The sequence below is a fragment of the Protopterus annectens genome, chromosome 3.part1 (assembly GCF_019279795.1).
Source record: "Protopterus annectens isolate FY-2018-M chromosome 3.part1, PAN1.0, whole genome shotgun sequence".
NCBI classification, from domain to species: domain Eukaryota; kingdom Metazoa; phylum Chordata; order Ceratodontiformes; family Protopteridae; genus Protopterus; species Protopterus annectens.
The window spans coordinates 1,377,041,223-1,377,061,860 of record NC_056732.1 but is presented as its reverse complement, the minus strand read 5'-3'; positions in this window follow the sequence as shown (position 1 = coordinate 1,377,061,860).

The following is a 20,638-nucleotide window of genomic DNA, read 5'->3' as shown; positions in this document are numbered from 1 at the left end:
GAGAAGTTTTCTCTAAAGCCCTGGTTCTGCAGACCACCTCTGCTGCATGGACAATGTCTTCCATTAGAGCTCCCCTTCTGCCCTGGGAGGAACTATCTTCTTATGACACCATGACTCCTAGAAAGGCCATTAGGACTTATGGAACCACATTTTTCTACTATCTTGCTGATTCCTGAAGAAAGATCTTTGAAGAGTAGAAAAACAAATCTCAGTGGCATATAGCCTTTACATCTTGTTCACTTCTGGAGAATGTTACTTTAACTTTGGGGCTGAATAAAGACGATCCATCAAAGGCAACATTAATGAATGAAGACTTGAAGGACTCTGCAAAAATCACACAAGTGCATCCAGGCATGCTTCCTGACTATTATATCAAAACCCGCAGCCCTAGAGGTACCCTCAGCCATGTAAGAGATTAACTTCATGGAAGCATTGGAGATGGACTGCAGGGTGGCCAGTTGTGAAGGAAGATTTCTTCTGGTCCTTCACAGACATGGACTCCAAAAGAAATTTGGAAAGCTCTTTGATCCAATCCCTTTGTAGCCTGGTGAAATATGTCAAATAATTCAATGACCAAAGGACAACTGTCACTAAGGCATAAATGCACTTGCCAAACCTGTCCAACTCCCTTGGCACTCTATTAGAAGGGTGCACAGATGACCTCTGTACTGCAAGCTCTCACTTGGTGGCTGCTGCCACCACCATGGCATCTATAGGGACTCCCTTGCTACAGTGGGCCCTATCTTTAGGGGGCTAGAAACTTGTTGGGTCTCTTAGGGATATGTTGCATTATACTGGGGTCCTTCCATGCTTGGTGTGAGATAATGTCGATTAACTGATCAGCCAGAGGAACCACCCAAGATATAGTCGGGCCAGACCTGAAACCCACTGGAAAAACTGACTTCTGGGAAAGGAAGGAGTATTGGAAGACCACCAACCTCTCTGTTTAAGGAGTTCTAGTATCTCTCCTAAGGAGACATTATCAGGTGGAGATATGGGGGACCGCTCCCTTCATTGAAGTCAGTGTCTTTGGTGACAGATTCCCATGGGGAATCTAGGTGCTTCCTTTTGCAGTTATCGTCCTAGGGACCTCATCAGTGGGATGGTCTGGTGAGTCATCAGAAGAGGTTTGGGAGTCCTGTATAAGGACTGGCTGAAGGCTGGAATGGGGTAGCTGGCCTGGTGGAGTAGGCATGATAGGATCAGTGCTCAGAGTCAGTGGGGGAAGGGTAGGATCTGAAGAAGGAAAGAATATCTTTTCTCTGGGTATTGAGAAGACCCTTTGCATAACCTCAAAGGCAGAGAGTCCAGGAGAAACAGCAGCCAATTGTATAAGAGCTGTGGCCCCCAGTGCTGACCTCTGTATCCCCATAGACTACTGCCTCAAGGAAGAAGTCAGAGCTCAGCTATCTAATGCTGAAGCACCGAGAGGCAAAGACATCTCTGGCAACCTTGGAGTTGATCCCAAACCCCCATGAGATAGTGCCAATGTTTCTGCTCCAGGAGTCCTCCTGCTCTGAAGTGATCAGAGCCAGATGACTCGGGAAATTTCCAACTAGGACATAGTGGAAGATATTGGAACTGAGGGCTTCAAAGTCACTGGTTGCTTCAGAGAAGGAGAAGTGAGACACAATGTTGGGATGAGAGCAGGCTCACATGTCCAATGAGAGATAGAGACAGAATAACACCCATCTAAATCTGAGCTCTGAGAAGCTTCCTCATCATCCTATCCACTTCTGCTTCTGATAAACTCTTTTTTAATTTCTCCAAGTCTTTTGGGTTTCTAATACCATGACAGGAATGGACCCCATTTGTAAGTCAAAGTATGATCAAAGTTCATGAAATTAGTATTGTTTCAATCTTTGATGTCAGCCAGTAGTGCTCTTTACAGCACCTGCAATGTGCCCAGTAATGACTCCTTCTGCAGTTCGTATGGAGTTACATGTATTGGTAACATATCTAAATATGATTGTAAATTCTTCATTCCTCCTAATACTATTGGAACTGTATGGGTATCTTTCTAACACATTGCTATCATTTCTGCCTGCAGATCCTGATATTTTATGACTTTCTCTCTCTCTGTACGCAAGACACTGTAGTCACTGGGTATGGCAATTTCAATGATCAATGATGCTCTTGTTTTCTTCTTGGACCACTATATCCAGTTTTCTAGCATCTATCTTTTGAACTGTTGGTAATGGATGATTCCATGTGTTGTAGACTTCTTCATTTTCTATGATGCTTTGTGGTTCATGTTTCCCATGTTTTTCAGCCACTTCAATAGCATAGTTTGCACAATCCCCAGTGCAACAGTCTCACCACATTATGCCTTTCAGTATACAGTCATTCAGCTATTAGTATGTCACAACCAGCAATGAGGTGTGCAACTGTTTCCAATTCGTTTTTACAAAACCTACATTTGTCTGTTTCTCCCACATGTTCAATGGACTTTATAAACCAACGTGTATGCAGCCCACTATCTTGGGCCACCAATATTAACCTTTCATCTCTTGGTTTGAATTTGCCTCTCCTTAACCATTCCTGTGTTTGTTCCTGATCAACATGAGGTTCTTCCAGAAGTTTTCTATACTTGCAACTATATTTATGCCTTTTCCACATTTCTTGCCTTCTCTTCTGACCCTTCACCTTATATTCTTTCTTTTGTTTTTTTGGCACATTCAGTTGCTGCCTGATTTTTATCTACTTCTGGTTCGATTTCCATTCCTGCTGGATGCCAATAAGCTTCTGCTACATTAAGCAGAGAAGTCATCTTAGATTTATTCTCCTCATGTTTCAAAACTTTCACTATGTTTGGGTCTTGTGAGGTCAGCAGATATGTGTAGAGTCCCACAATTGTGGGTCTATATATATATAATCAATTTCAAGGTGTCCCATCCCTCCTTCTGAATGGGGAATATATAATTTTGGTATGCACTGATTTTTATAAATCATATGGTGAGCATGAAGTATCCTTCTTGTTTTCCTATCTAATCTATCAAACACATTTTGGGACCAGTCAATCACTCCAAAACTGTAAGTTAGGATAGGAAGAACAAACTGTTCATAGCTTGGATTTTGTTCCTAGATGTCAGTGCTGTTTTCAGGATTAATTTAAGTCTTCTGAAGGATTTCTTACTAAGTTTTATTCGATTCCCAAACATTTATACACTCCTCCTTGCTCAAGTTCTTTTATATCACATTCTTGTCCCAAACTGATGTTTTCCTGGTGTTGCAGTTTTCCAGCTTTAATGGTTGCTTTTGCACATTTATCAAAACCAAATGACATTCTTATATCATCTGAAAAAATTTTGACATCTTGCAGTTGTGCTTTCAGTTCCTTATCTGATGAACTATACAGTTTTAAATCAACAAAGAGAAGGTGAGAAGTCTTTACACTTTGTTGTTTTCTAGGATCTAGATTATACCCATGGTTAAGTAAACAGCTTAATGTATTAAGGGCAAGGCAGAATAATAACGGTGACAGAGTGTCACCCTGACATATCCCCCTTTGAATTTTTATCCCTGGGATAATTTGTCCTTTATCATGGCTTAATTGGAAAGTGGTCTGCCACTGTTTCATGGTCAGTGTAATGTACCTGATCAGTGTGTGGTGTATCTTATACATTTTCAAGCACTTTTATCCATGAATGAGGGATACTATCAAATGCTTTTTTGTAGTCAATCCATGCCATAGTTAGATTCTTCCCCTTTTTACAGTTCTCCACTATGACTTTATTTAACAACAAATTGCTCCATATGGCTTTCTTTTATTGTCCTTTTGTTCTACTGCCATAATTGAGTTTGCTTCTAAATGATTATAAACTCTGTCAGCATGAATTCCCATGTGTAGTTTATACATCATCAGAAGACAAGTTATCGGTCTATAATTTTTAGGGTAGCTTGCAGGTTCACTCAAGTAGGATCATTGTTTTTCCTGTTGTTAGCCAGGTTGGTGTCTGTTCTGGGTGTGCATATAAATAGCTCTTAGTCATGGCTAAATCTTTGAGCAAAGATGTTAATACTTTTAACCAGAAGTTAGGCACTACATCTGGGCCTGGGGTTTTCCAATTAGAGGCTTTTTTATCTTTGTTTCAATCTCTCTAGCTGTTACTCCATCCCATTTCATATCCTGTACCTTTAAACTTCTTATTCTTTATTTTACTTATTCTATCCATTTAGCATATTTATGTAACACAGGAACTTCATAGATATTTATCCAAAATGTATCTATTTCTTCTTTTTTTGGTAGTCTTTCAATTACTTTTACCTTATTTCTCAGTTCTCTATAAAACTTTTTTGGGTCATCAATAAATTGCTTATTTTACACTTTTCTTTTATATTTACCTTCATATCTTCTAAGTTTTTCTGCCTGTGCTGAAATGTTTAGTTTATTTGAGATTGTGCATGAGAGATCCTGGTCTGTTCTAATATTGTACATTGCTTTTATCACATCTGTCTTTCTGATCTATTCCCTCTTTTATTGTCTTCTAACAGTGACACTTCTTGTCTTAATTGCTTTATATTTTTTCTATTCAATACTTCCATGATGATATTTAATTTCTCCCCTTCCTTTCCCTCACTACCCTGTGTTCTTGTGGTAGAACTTAATTTAGCTGCACAGTAATATATCCTGTTTACTTCTGTTATATCACAATGGATCTCTATGAACAGTCCTAATTACTGCGTCAATTTGTTTTATCAGAATTCTGACTTTTTGGGTTTTATTAACCTTCTGCACTCTATTTCTTTCATTGATCTTGATATATCTGTCCATGTGTATTAAATCAAGCAATTCTTCTCTTAGCTTATTTTCTTCCAAACTGAGGGCACATCCCTTGTTTTCCAATTCCTGTGGGCATTCTTTAGAAGGTTTTATAGCAACTTCCTGTGACACAGTCTCATCAGTTTCATCCTGTGCCATCCGTTGTGCAATCATATTGGAACTCACTGGCCTATCACTCCTCAACATTGACTGCATCAGTGTTTCCACAGTTTCCTGTTCCTTCCCTTACTGTCTAGCTTTAAGTGAACATTTATACTGGTTTCCTGTAGAAAGCTGAAAATTATCTTCATATGGCATCTGACCAATTGCTTCCTGTTCCACTGGTTTCCCCTTAATTTGGATATCCATTACTCTACCCTGTTGTGGTGCTTTCTGAATTAGATTTTCTACACTAAATCCTTTACTTTGCAGGTACTCCATAAAATGAAGTTTTATTACTTTAACGTCTCTATTACTAATCTCCTTTTCTACTTTTCATCTACATCTTCTTGTGTTTTGTATTGTAAAGTTTTCCATGTCTGGATTCCTGTGTCTGTAATTCTCTTCAAATATCTTTGGTGCTACTCTTTTAGTATTGGTTAGTTTTGCTTTCTCCTGTGCATAAACATTAAACCACATTAAATCTCTTTTTTTTCCCCATGTCCATATTTCTTCTTCAGATGTTTCCTGATCTTCCTGTTTCTCCCTGCTTTGGGGACTCGCTCCATCCTGCTGTGATGTAACATATGTTAGACCTTCTACATCAAATCCTTCACTTCACAGGCACTCCATAACTTCAACTTCTATTTTTTTTTTACTTCTACTTTACTGATCTTGTTTTCTATGTTCCATCTTTGTGATATTATTTTTTTATTGTGAAATTGTCCATATCCAGATGCCTTTACCTGTATTTCTCTTCAAATATCTTTGCGGCTGCCTTCTTTATATTGATTAATTTTGCTTTCTCCTTTGCATAAATATTGCACCATATCAAATCTCTCTTTCTTTCCCATGTCCTAGAAGACCGAAGGGATGATATAGTAGATGGTGGCCTAGAAGATCTTTAAGGAGTCTCCTGTAGAAGGGGCAAATGGAGCTGAGCAGAAATCAGATCTGGTGTAGGTGACCTTAGTTTTGATGTCAGATTTGAAGTTTTTTGACACTTAAGCTGGTAGCGCCGAGGTCAAAAACAAATGTGAAGAATGATCAGGGGGTCCATTTCCTGGACTCGTTTTCTTTAGGTACTGAATCAGGCATTCCTTTAAATTTACCGGGGGGGTGGGTTGAGCCCCAGCTGAGAGATAGCTACATTAGAAGAATCAAGCAAACCTTTCAAAACAAGCTTATTTCTCTGGTCACTGAAGACTCAGGAACTGAACCCCAAACAAATAGGGGAATCCACAGCCAAATGAGCAGCTTCCAGACAATATGCATACTCCTTGTGGGCATCCAAGTTAAGGATTTTTATGCCCACAGGAGGTGCACTTTTTAAAATCCATAGGTTTCTCAGCCATACCAGAATTTAATTACTTCTAATGAACAAGAAAAGAAAACTTCTAAAAAAGATATATACTTTTATTTATTTTTTGGTAGATATAGCACCAGATATAAAAATTTACCAGCAATGGTTAAATGAGAAATACCCTAACAGTGAATAAGTAAAGGAAAGAGTACCAACAATGGCATGAAAGAATACCATAAAAGGGTAGGAATGCCTAGGACATGGAAGGAAAGGGAGAAAAATATGAAGAGAATGGATAGAAAGTATAGGTAAATACAAAGATGGAGTAAAGGAAGGAGGAGGATATCAACTATAGAAAGTTTTCACTAAAAAGGATATAAGGCATTTCTAATCCTCCAACTGCTTGACAGCAGAAATCCACAACTACACGATGTGGCAGCAAATGAGATCTGAGGTAAACCTGGACAGTAGGGCATTATGGGTAAAGGGAGGAACTGGAGAGCTGGATCCATGAGTCTGGTAAAAATGGGCGAGCTGGATTCAATGTCAGATCCGAGACCCATCCGTTGAGGAATGAATGAAAATGACATCAGATCTCATGATTTATTACATTAAAGTTCTGCAGTATTTAAATGTTCCTTCTCCATGGTGTTTGGACATTGACAAGCAAAACAGCATTTCTCAATTTCAATTTAAATGTTATTAATATTTAATTATGAACACTTTAATCATCCATTCTTTTTTAGCAATTTTCTTTTACTTTTAGTCAGCCTAGACCCTACTGTATGACCTTCAACTAACTCTGATATATCTCCATACCCTTCACTAGGCTCTTCTCTTCCTTCTTGCTCAGAAGCTTCAAACTTAATATCCATTAAATTTGTTGCTTCATTTTCTGCTCTCTCTCTCTCTCTCTCTATATATATATATATATACATACACACACATACATACATACATACATACATGCATATATGTTTGGGGAATGTGAAAATAATATCCTCAGTAGAAGACTCTCTATACTACTTCCTTGCTCACCTGTATTTTCAAGTATTAGCTGCTTCTGGATCTTTAAATCATATACAAGACATTCCAAAAATTCAGGATATTTACATTCAATGTAAAGAGGAACACAGACTGCTTAGAATATCTCTTTTCACCACAAGTTTCATACATTTTGCTGCCAAATGTCCTGCCACCCCCCCCCCCAAATGGTAGTTTTTGGCAGCTCTGAACTGTCCAGAATTTCCTTCTGGCCTCTATCAACATATCTGGGACATTTACTAAAAGGCATTAGTTCACTTATGATAGTAAGTTCCTTTCCACCCCCTTTTTCATAAGACCTTAACATCAGCTGCTCTTTCGCTGTTAATATTATTACCACCATATCAATGAAGTTCCTTCTCGGCTTCCCCTTCAGTCAGACTAACTCTTCTGAACTGAATAAAGAAACTTCTTTTGCTACAGCAATTTTAAGAATAGCAAATTTGCTTTACAAATCACAGTTAACTTCAGTGTCAAGCAGTTTAATAGTTTATTAATAGAGGACATATAACCATGTCTGTTCCTAGTATTGATCACTAAACAAATGTTTTATACTGCTAGACCCAAAGTTTTAATTTTATTTTTTCAAAGTTTTGTGTTGACTTATTGCCCACACCTGTGTAGCTAAATCAGAAAATATTTCTTCTTTCAAACATTACTTTTTTCCTTGTAGCAGTCTCAGATCTCTTCATACTGCCTCTACAAATGACTGAAGCATTTCCTTTACTATCCTTATATACCTATTTTAGTGATTGTTGTAGATCATTATTAGTAAAAAATTACGAGCACTCATAAAATCAACTAAGGCCAATTTTGAGAGGAAAAATTGCCATGGATTCAAAGGACAATCATAAGGCCTTTTTCAGCTATGTTAGGAACCTGGGTGGAAACTCACAGATATGCTCAGAATTAGTCCAAAATGATACAAAAATCACTGAACCCACAGACATTGCCAACATACTGGCAGACAGGTTCAGTGCAAACTTCACCCCTCTCCCCTAAAGGAGAGATAACTATCCCAGCCGAGTGTAGCCTCCCGGACATCTCAAATGCGCAGGTGAAAGCTGCTCTCTCTAAAGCTAAAAACACAGCATCAATGGGACCGGATGGTGTCCCCGGCTGTGTGCTACACGAGCTAAATGAGGAATTAAACCCGCACATAAGGCAGCTGTTTAATCTCAGCCTTACCACAGGATACGTGCCCAAGGAGTGGCGTGACGGCAACTGTGGTCCCACTCCACAAAGGTGGCGCCTCACGGACCCTGGTAATTACCGCCCATAAGCTTAACAAGTCTAGTCTGCAAAGCTATGGAGAGGATCATAATGGAGCTCATAAACAAAGATATAGGGACTTGCAGACATTGGACCCGACCCAGTTTGGCTTTGTCAAGGGAAGATCATGCCTTTTGAACTTGGTCGACTTCTTGAAATAGTCACCAAGGCCATTGATGAGGGAAAGGCAGTCCATACAGCCTACCTTGACCTTGCAAAGGCTTTCGACACAATACCCCACTCGGGTATTGTAGAAAAACTTACCAGCTTAAATGTAAACCCATATGTCACAAGATGGGTTGCAAACTGGCTTAAGGACAGAACCCACAGGGTTAGAGTTGCTGGCGCTGTGTCAGACTCCAAGCCGGTCACAAGTGGTGTCCCACAGGGCTCGGTCCTTGGCCCCTATTGTTTGGCATCTACTTCTCAGAAGTACAGGCCAACATGGGAGGACTTTGGCTGACAAAGTTTGCAGATGACTGCAAACTGGGCGCCATAGTGGAAAGTGCATCGGACACTGATATCCTTCAGAAGGGACTCACGGAAACAGATAGCTGGTGCCAGAGCCATGGCCTGAAGTTAAACGCCAAAAATGTATAGTCATACCCTTCGGGAAAAACAAGGTAACCCCAAGCTACCATATAGGTGGCAATCCACTAAGCACAGAAGAGGTTATCAGGGACCTGGGGACCCAGGTTGACAGTGGCCTTTCTTTTGACACTCACATTGCTAAAGTGGTTAGAAAGACCTTCTACATTGCCCACCTGATCATGAAGGGATTCACATCCAGATCTAGTGAGGTCATTGTTCCCTGTACTCTTCACTTATCAGACCAATGATCGAGTACAATGCCCCATTCGGGATGTATCTCACCCGACATCTGCAGCAATTGGAGAGACCCCAAAAGTTCCTCACCAAAAGGATAAAGGGACTCCAAAATCTGTCATATGCTGCCAGATTGAAGAAACTCCAGCTCTATTCAGTCGCATACCGTCTGCTCAGAGGTGACATGTGCCTGACATACAAGGCCATGTCCAACCCGAATTAATGGACATGCTCCACCTCAAAAATCCAAATCCACCAAAACCACTAGAGCAAGCGACTTAAACCTTAGCACGGATATAAATAGGACGTGCTGGAGGGATAGATTTATCACTCAGAGACTCCCTATGCTGTGGAATAAAATCCCGGTCCATGTGAGGCAGAGCACCTCGCTGACTCTGTTCAAGAGAAATCTAGACCTGTGGATGGGAGATCGTAGGTTTACCCCGGGAATCATCTCTGGGTCACTGCTGGACAGAGGCACAACAAACTAATGGGCACAGTATTTTTTCATATAAGGGGTGGCGTAAGCCACAATAATTTGGGCTAGGCTTATAAATGCCTTAGGGCAGATAGCCTAGTATAAACCTATGAACCTATGAACCTATGAACCTATGAACCTATAATCAATATCAATGACAGCACTTGCTAAAATGGAAATTGGCTGTTGCAAACTCATCTCAGCATTTAGCTAAACAGTATCAACTTTCCTGTAAAATGTGTCACTTGCTTCACAATTAGACTCTGTGTATTGTACAGCTGTGAATCAGTCAAATCAGGGCATCTTCAATATTGGAAAAAGTACAGTTGTGTAAAATTTTACCATAACTGTAGATGTCTTTGTCTTCACTGTTGCAGTATTCTTCACTGAAGGGATCTCCTGCCAAGGGTAGCCGACCGTCTGGCCAGTATACCAAAGCCATTAGATTTTAAAGGCATTGTACATCACATGTATGCTGCCTGCATATAGTGTAGGGCATAAAGGTGACATACAAACATAAATACTCATAACTGAATTGCCCCTGGTGGGACAAAAGATCTATAAGGAAGAACATGCATATCCAGAAGAAAAAAAGTTCAGAACAGAAAGGAAACAAAAGTTTCTTGGCCAGCAGCTATAACAGAGGGGGGAAGGAGGGAGGGGCTGAGTACTGCAACAGTGACGAGAGGGACATCTGCTGCTATGGTAGGATTTCACACAACTATACTATGTCCTTCCATGTCACTATTGCAATATTCTTCACTGATGGGAGAGTACAAGAGCTAAGATGACTGGAAGGAGGAAGGCACAGAAGTGCCTTCTACAATCCCATGTAGGATAGCCCTGGCAAAACCCTCCATGGCTAAGGAAACAACACCAATTTATAATGCTTAGCAAAAGTATGAAGAGAGGAGAAAGTAGCAGCTTCAAGGATGTAATTGATGTTCAAACCCTTATAAAAGGCACCAGAAGAAGCAACTGACCTAGTAGAATGTACATTTAAAGACAAAAAAAAGAGACATTGCCATGAAAAGAAAAACAAAAGGCAATGGCTTTATAGATTCAGGAGGAGATGGTTTGCTTGGAAATGGCTAAACTCAAAGTCCTGGGATGAAAAGAAAGTTGCTCAGATTTGCTAAAGGCCTGCATTTCACCCAAATAATATCTGAGCTGTCTATGCAAGTCCAAGGTGTGGAGAAGCAAACATTGTACATCACTTATAATCTACCCAATCATTTTCAGTCACACATTACATAACTCATTTAAGTCCTGCCTTCTTCTAAACGTCATTCCTCCCCTGTATGTATTCACACAATTCCCATTTTTCCTATGTAGTTTGCTCCTACCCTTTTCTAAAGATATCAATTCCAGTCATTTTATCTTTGTTACTATATTCAGTACTTCTGGTATAGTTGGCTTAGATTTTGATTTCCATTTTCTAGTAACTGTTTTTGGCAGCCACCACAATTAGACACAGCAATGCCTTAACATTTCTATGCAATTCTGATTATGTATCATAGCTCAGAAAAATCATCTCCCTAGTCACACCAAAATGCCCACCCAGTATCTCTGACCGTGCATCCCACAGGGAATCCTTAAAGTCTGCCAACTTACCGTACTCCCAGAAAATATGTTGCCAATTACCTCTTTCTTCCTCATCATGCCTTCAATATTTGCTGTCTACCTGAGGAAAAAATCTCTGGAGTCTACTTGGAGTATAAAAATATCTATGTAAACATTTCCAAGTAAAAATCCTAAATCTTTTAGATTTTGTTGCATATTTAGGAGAAATACATATATCTTCCCATTGTTTCCTCATGAATTGCTTATCCAATCTCTCTTTCCATTCCTTTCTAACCTCCTCTGATTTTTATAGTTATCATCCAATATTTTATATGCTCTACTAATTACACCTTCTTCAATGGCAGCTTCTGTTCTAGCTTCTACTAAAAACTCTACCAGTGCTGGTCTTTCACTTCAGACCCCCCTATTTCTTTCACTTTGCCTACACTCTGATATCACTGCTTGATAAGAAGGCAATCTCTAACCTGCAGTCCAAATAAATTATTGGCATCTTCCCCTCTCTAGTTATTTGCTCCCAATACTTTGGTTCTTTTGCCAGTTTTCTCCAATAAATTCCAGCCCCTCATGCCTATTGTCTATATCCCTAATTGCAATCATCCCTATCAGCAGAATCTCCTTTCTCCACTCCCATGTTCTTAGGATACTTTCTGCTACTTTATAAACATAGTATTCTGTATGTTTATTGTTACTCTCCTTAAAGTCCTGCATCCAAAATCCCAGTCTCTCTTTGCTTCTTGAGCTTCCCCGTTACATTATCATCCCCTTCCACTTTGAATTATAATTATGTGTTTGTGCTATGTATAGCAGCCTTAACTGTGTAGTTCTGAAATACCCCTTTAAATTGGGTAATCCCAATCCCCCCGTTCTACTTGAAGAATCAGCTAATCCCATTTGGCTCTTGACATCTATCCCTCCAAGATAAAGTCATTCAGAACTTTATTAATTACTATCCACAACAACTTCTCTGGTTGATAAAAATATGCCTGACCTGTGAGTAAGACTAATGGGACTAAAACATTTTAACTGCTTGTATCTTACTCTCCATATCCATATCTGTATTATCTTTTTAGTTTCTTCCCACATATCTTTAGCTGCCACACCAGAATCATTTTAATACATACTCCTAAATACTTCATTTTTATCATGTTCCCATAAATATGGATATTGCTGAACCAATTCATATGTGGGTACATAATTTACCAATATTGCCTTTATTTTAGCTTCATTCATTTTGTATCCTGAAAAGATTTGAAACTGTCACAAAATGTTCAACACTGTAATGTCTCTTTCTGGTTTTGTCAGATAATAAAAATATATCATCTGCAAATACAGCCAACTTTTCTTGTCTACCATATAAATTAATCCTTGAATTTCTGAGTCCCTTATTTTATTTATCAATGGTTCTAACTATTAATTCAAATAACAAAGGGGAAGAGGACATCTCAGCCTGATTCCTCTGCTCAAGCAGAAATGATCAGAGAGGTCCCCACCCACTTTAATTTTCACCTCTGATCCTCCTAATCAACCTTATAATTTTTTTCAGGAAATGCTTCCATTGCCCTGTTCATAGTCCCAGCTTACTCTGTCAACTGCTTTCTCTGCATCTAGACCCACCAACAATGGTATTTTCTTACATTCTGCTTCCCTCTGGATCACTAACATTCTGTTAATGTTATCAAATGTTTGCCTCCCCTCCACAAAACCACACTGATCCATATCTATCAGTTTTGGCATTATTTTTGTCATTCTTTTAGCTGTTATACATGTGAACAGTTTATAATCATGGTTTAGTGTTTAAATGGGACTGTATGAAGCTGGATCTGATGGATCTTTACCCTCTTTAGGTATTACAGCTACCACTGCTTTCTTCCAAGATGTTGATGCTTCTCCTTCTCTTAAAGTACTGTTAAACAAAACCTTCCACATCTTTATCAGTTTTCCCTCTGAGCTTCCAAACTTCCACAGAATTACCATCTATTCCTGGGGACTTTCCTTTAGACTGGTTATGCATCACAATTTTTATCTCATCTCCTCCCATCTTAAGCATTAGTAATTGAACCTCATCTGCCTCTAACCTTGACATATTTAATTCTTCCATAAACTGCAAAAAGAAAAATCCGTGGTATCCCTCAAAGTCTCAGAAAACCCTGTATGCAAGCTATACTGTCTCAAAAACAAACCAAGAAGAAACTTTGCAGTGTGGAGGGTGTGAAGTTCACTCCTTGAAATATGTTATGCACCTAGTTCACTAATAAAAATCTAACTATAAAATATGTACTACAAAATAATAAAATAGAAAATAGTAGGTAGTCCACAGTTGAGTTAAAAATAGAATATCCTTTAATGAAACACACAAGCAAGTGATCCTAGTTGAGTATAATGAAAAGCATTAAAGACACTCATTAAACCACGCCCTTGGTCCAAAAAACCTGACTGAATAACCTGATTATACATAAATAATGAATGTCTTTAATGCTTTTCATTAAACTCAACTAGAATTGTTTGTGTGTTTCAATAAAGGATATTCCGTTTTAACTCAACTGTGGCTACCTATCATTTACTATTATTTTGTAGTACATATTTTACAGTTTGATTTTTATTAGTAAACTAGGTGCATAACATATTTCAAAGAGTGAATTTCACACCCTTCACACTGCAAAGTTTCTTCTTGGTTTAATTCATCCATAAACATTTCCATTTGCATTTTTTCTTGATTTCCATATTCCTATGCTTTATAAAGACAGTCACAGATTTTCTGAAATATTTCTAATACATCTACAGGATCTCTTGGCACCCTATCTAGTGTTATCATCAAAAATAGTTGCTTTAACACCAATCTTTCTAAACCCATGTATATTATTGAGGTAATCCTTTTTCTGCTTAGCATTCTGCAGTTAATCCTCTTCTTATTCTGTGAGATTCCTCTTACTCTGCAATACTTTAACATTTATCAGTCCCTCTAAACAATTCTTATTTCTTAATCATAGCTTTCTTTCTTTTATGTTCACCCTATTTTTAAACTCCACTGTAATTTTATCCCACCCTATATTTTCAGAAGTATCCTCTTGAATATCTCCTGAATAGTCTCCACTACCCACTCCTTACATTCCTCTCCTTTCAACAGATAGGTGGGAAAGTGCCAGTGTTATTATTTGTGCATGATCTGAAATAGGTATTGGGTGCATAGCAAGGCCTTCAATTAAATGAACATGTTCATGTGAAATGTAAATTCTGTCTAGCCAAACCCAGTTTTTATATCTTGGAGAATAATATGTAAATTGGGTCTATATTAGATAATCAAACTTTCAAAAGTTCAAGTGTCATAAAAGTTCGAAAATCTAATTAAAAAAATACACAAATAACCTACCTGAATGTTTTAAGCAGCCCCCCCCCCCCTGCACCCTGTGAGAGTTGAAGTATTCTGCTTTCATTGTAATGACCAGGTTAAATGGCTTTCCGTGAATTTTTCTGAAAATGTAAAATACTCTGCTTTTCAGTGTAGTACAGAGTGCACTTAGTTTGAACTCTTGGCAAAAACATATAGCTTGGCATTCATTGTTATTAGAAGTCAGAAGTAAAATATTTTATCTTTATAAACTATGCAGTTTGTGAACTTTATTATCTACAAGCAGGTCAAGGCGAACTCTTATATGCAGCTGTGTCTCATCAACAGGATGTGCAAGATAAGAGCAAGGCCAATGAGTTATTCTTCAGGAACAGAATGTTTGAAATATGGAAAACAAACTGTCAGCAGACCAGCTTCAAAGGAAAGATTTACTATTCCGGCAAATTTTCTAAACTGCTGAGGCAGGCAGAAAAGACACTATAAAGATTGGGACTTTTTCTTTTGTATCAGAGACTTTGATTCTTACAGATCCAATGCTGTAAGCTGAAGTACGGCTTTGTGTATATCTTTCATTGTTATACTGGATGTCTACTTCATATGCAGAGTAAAGAATGTCATATCAGATGAACCATCTCAATTGTTTTTATTGAGTACTGGTGCAGACTACCTGATTAGTGTAGTAATTTAAAATTTACACCCCCCACGCTCTTTAAATATGCCAACTCTGAGATCCCACTACAGTGCAGAACAGAGAAATCTTCCCATTCTGTGCTGTACAGAGATCTCCATTAAAACATTCAAACTTTCAAACATTTGGATCATATGGTGTCGACCATATGACAGTCAGACTTTTGAAAGTTCAATCATTCAGTATAGACCCTGTAAATTTATACCAAACTCCTATTACTGAATTCATATCTTCCATGCCAAATATTTTAATAAATTTGTTCAAGAATCTACCCTCCTTTGTTATATTTTCTCTTCTGGGCCCCCAGACACATCTTCACTGCTGCAAATCAAATTCCATTCCCCATCTATAAGTAATATTCCTTGCAGAAAACTGATTATTTCTCCCAGAATTTTCTTAAGCTCCATTATGGCAGCTTTAGGTGGAATATAAATACATGCCAATGTAATCCTCCTCCCTTGCCAGTAAGCCCTTAGCACTACAAATAGTACAGTTGTGTACACTTACCATAACTGTAGATGTTCAAGTGTATTCACTGTTGCAGTCATTACATTTGGGTAACCTGCTGGCAGGTTGCCCTCAGTCAGCCTGAATAACAAAGTCTTGGGTCCTGTGTCGGTTGCGGTCTCCTCTTCCATGATGTCAGGGGTATAAAACATGCAGCCAATGCCATTTTATTCAGTTTTTCTTGCCCCAGATGTCAGGTGCCCCCCAAATGGGGAGCAAAAAAACACACACACACACACACACACACACACACACACACACACATATATATATATATATATATATATATATATATATATAAACTGTAGATATATAAATACACTTTTAAAAACATAAACTTTACCTTCAACTAAAAGCAAATACACCACAAAGGCTTTTGAGTATAGTGAAGGAAAGAAAAGGTATAGAATGGGGGATGGTGGGTGGGTACGACTGCAACAGTGAATACACTCGAACATCTACATTTATGGTAAGTGTACACAACTGTACTATGTTCTTCATGTTTCACTGTTGCAGTCATTACATTTGGGTAGAATCCCAAAGCTATGGATGGGAGGATGGAACTAAACAGCATTAGGAGTGGCTATAAGGCACTGCAGGACTGCAGTGGCAAAGCCTGCCCTGGATTTAGAGAAGAGAGGTAAATTATAATGCTTTGTGAAGTAATGAACAGACCTCCAAGTAGCAGCTTCTAGAATGTCTTTGGTTGGGACCCCTCTGAGAAAATCTGCTGAAGTAGAGGCAGCCCTGGTGGAATGTGATCTGATCCCCCTGGGCACAGGTTTACCATGGTGCAAATATCAGAAACGAATGCAGTGGCTTATCCATTTAGAAATAGTCTGCTTTGATATAGCCTTCCCCTCTGATCCTGCAGCAAATGCTACCAGTAGTTGCTCAGACTTTCTTAGAGATTTGTCCTGTTTAAGTGGAATCTTAGTTGTCTGTGTACATGCAATGACTGCAGAATCCACTCCCCCTTGTTCTGCAGATTTGGATAAAATGTTGGCAGGTGAATGGTCTGGTTAAGAGCCACACTGGATACCACCTTAGGCATAAAAGAAGGATTGGTCCTGAGGGCCACTCTGTCCGGGTAAAATATAATGAAAAGCTCCTCTGCCATGAGGGCCTGTAGTTCTGAAACCCTTCTTGCTAAAGTGACTGCCAAAAAAAAAGCTGTTTCCCAGATAGAAATTTTATATCCGCAGTAGCTGCTGGTTCAAATGTAGGCAGGGTGAGTTTTTCCAGCACAAAATTGAGATCCAATGCAGGAGTTGGTGCTCTCCTGGGAGGCCTTAAATTTTTGGCCCCTCTAAGATACTGTTTAAGCAGTGGATGAGAAAAGAGGGGAGGCTCTGTGTTGTAAAGAGTCGAGATGGCAGAGATATGGATTTTAATTTAAGAAAAAGATAGGCCCTTGTCAAGCATCTCAATTAAGTATTGTAAAATCTGAGGAATATTGGGCTTTGCTGTGTCTATTCTTTGTGCTTGGTTCCAAGCACAGAATTTCTTCCATTTATCAGCATAAGATTTTCTAGTACTAGGCCTTCTGGCTTCCAAAATGACATCCATCACAGATTTACTGAGAAGTGTGGTTTGAATAATTAGTTGATTAGCCATGCTGCAAGATTCAGAGTTTGGAGCTGTGTGCAGAATTTGATAGTTCTGCTGAGACAGCAGATGAGCTATTTGAGGCAAGTACCATGGAGGAAGGTGTGACATATTCCTTAGAAGCGGGTACCAGTGCTGACGAGGCCAGTCCAGAGCAACTAGGATCATTTTTGTTTTTCCTGTCTGACTTTTAGTAAGACCTTGGAGAGTAGGGGCAGAGGGGGGGAAGGCATAGACTGATAGGTTTTTCCAGATGAAGGATAGAGCATCCACCTTCCATCCTTTTTTGTGATGAGTTTTTGTGCAGAATTTGTCCAACTGATAATTTTGGGGAGAGGCAAATAGATCAATGTCTGGGCTCCCCCATTTCTGTGTTAACATGCTGAAGATTTGTGGATCGAGTTTCCATTCGTGCGGGTCCATAAGATTTCTGCTTAGGTCATCTGCCAGAGTATTTTGCTTTCCTGGCAGGAATTGAGCTTGCAGATGTATTTGGTAAGTGAAGGCTGTGTTCCACAAGGCCATGGCTAGTCTGCAAAGGGGGTAGGAATGTGTACCCCCTGCTTATGTACCACATAACTGTGGTGTTGTCCGTCTTTATCAGTAGTTGTCCTGGACGAAGTAAGTCCTTGAAGGCTGTCAGAGCATTCTGAACAGCTAGCACTTCTTTCTGGTTGATATGCAGATGCATTTGGTTTGGGCTCCATTTGCCCTGAATGCATCTCCCTGCCAGGTGGGCCCCCCAAGCATAGTCTGATGCTTCTGTAGTTAGGGTTTGAGTGGCAGTGGGTAGAGTGAATGATGGTCCCTTGTTTTGGTGACATGTCTCTGCCCACCAAAGAAACTCCAGTTGTAGGCAGGGAATAAGATGAATCGTTGTTTCCAGGCTGTGACAATGTTGACTCCATAAATTTTTTAGGTACCATTGAAGTTTCCTCATATGCAGTCTCGCATATGGAATTAGTAGAATGCAGGAATACCATGAACCTCAAAGCCTGCAGAATTTGTCTTGCAAATAACTGGGTTTTTGTTGCCATTTGTTTGAAGTATGCTGTCAGTTGCCTTTGTTTATCTGGCATGAGGTAAGCCATCTGGGCAGTTGTATTCACGCTTGCACCCAGGAATGTAATTATTTGAGAGGGTACCAGTTGTGATTTCTTTTCATTTATGGTGTACCCTAGGCATGCTAGAAGCCTTTTTACAAACGCCAGATGTTGAAGAAGAGTGTCCTTGTCCTCTGCTTGAATGAGACAATCGTCCAGATAAGGATAAATTTGAATGTTTCTTTGTCGGCAGAATGCAATTACTTGTGCCAGGCACTTTGTAAAGACTCTGGACACAGTAGATAAGCCAAAGGGCAGTGCAAAGAATTGGTAATGAAAAAAACCTGCTTTGAAGCGGACGTATCTTCTGCATGATTCCCTTATTGGGATATGCAGGTATGCCTCTTTTAAGTCTAGAGTAACTAACCAAGCATTTTTGCCTAGCATAGGCAGTAGCTGTTGTAAAGACAGCTGTTAAATAAATTTGTTAGAATCGGACTGTAAAAATCATTGAGTTATTCAAAAACAATGTCAATCAATAACAAACAATAATGCAGGAGAACTCAGATATCTTATTTTCTAATGTACATTAGGAGGCAAAAAACCATACACAAAGTTTGTATAGAATTTTGACTAGTTTATTCACAGAGGACACTATTTTTTATACATGTCATTATCAGTTTTGCCCACCTCACTGGCGTGGTCAGTGACAGGGTCTTTACATTATAGTAATTCATAAAAAGTGCTGAATTTGTGTTTTTTAAAAAGTCTTTTTCCCATGAGAATCTTACAGCCTTGCAAGCAGCTGGTCAGTCACGATGACCTCCTGAGGATGTAGCCAATTCAAGGTTCTCTGATTAGTTTAAATACAATAGATGTATGTCTTCCTTAATGCCTTTCTTTGTCTTCCTTGTTCCCAGCTGCGCATTATCAGAGATAGTGCGCACAAGGCTACTCTCCTGGTGGAGGCAGGAAAGAGGACACACATGCGAACAGATTTATTATTTTCTAACTTTGCAAAATAATCTTTACTTGAAAGACATGAGCCAGGCTGTGTTTGCAAGCTGCCAAGGTCAAATTTCTGATTACACTGCAGCTTGTGCTTCAAGCAATAATATGCAGGTTTATTTCTACTATTATTCTAGTAAGACAGAATTAAATGCATTACATAAACTTTGTTCTCTATTATGGATTTAAGTACATTTATTCCTAACTAAAGCACACATTTCTCTATATATTTGATCACACAACTTATATATGTTTGAATGTTTAAATACACATCTTCCTAAGCAGCACACATTGTAAATATATTTTTCTAGGCAGCATGTATGTAAATATATTTTCTAAGCAGCATGTATAGATTTTTCTAACATTCTCCCTCCTGTTAATGCATTTAATGCTATTTGAAACATAAACAGTATTATTTCATTTTTTAGCCTTTTTCTTTTAAGGACTCTCAGCTAAGTAAGTCATTTGTTTTATATTTCAGATAGACTTTTACTTGGTATCAACAAATTCAATTCTATATCTTGGTACATAGTTTCAGTCACTGATACATCAACTAAGTCTTTAACTAATTTTTTCACACAGGGTATCCCGCAGCAGACACATGCTCCAATTATGAGCAGTACCACACAAATTGCAATCAGAATGTTTAATAGGATGGAACCCCACCCCCCCAAACAGATTCTGGAAAAAGTCCGTCAGTGGGTTTGGGCCTGGTTTAGTCATTGCTGATACTTGCTGAATTACCTCTAGGTGGTCATTGATTTCATGTTGGTTGTCTGGAATGTACGCACAGCATTTTTCTTCGTGTACCACCTCTTGCTGCTAGGGTGAAGTAAAGAGCCATTCGATTTTGTAGCACAACAGTTTTTATTGCATTCAGTTTATTAGTCACCAATTCTAGGGTGAAAAAAGTTGCATTGCTCATGACTTTTTGACAGCTTTCTCAGCTCCCAGATCGATTTGACTGCTCCATAGGCTGGTGGCATTCCTGCCCTGGATATAACACTGTTG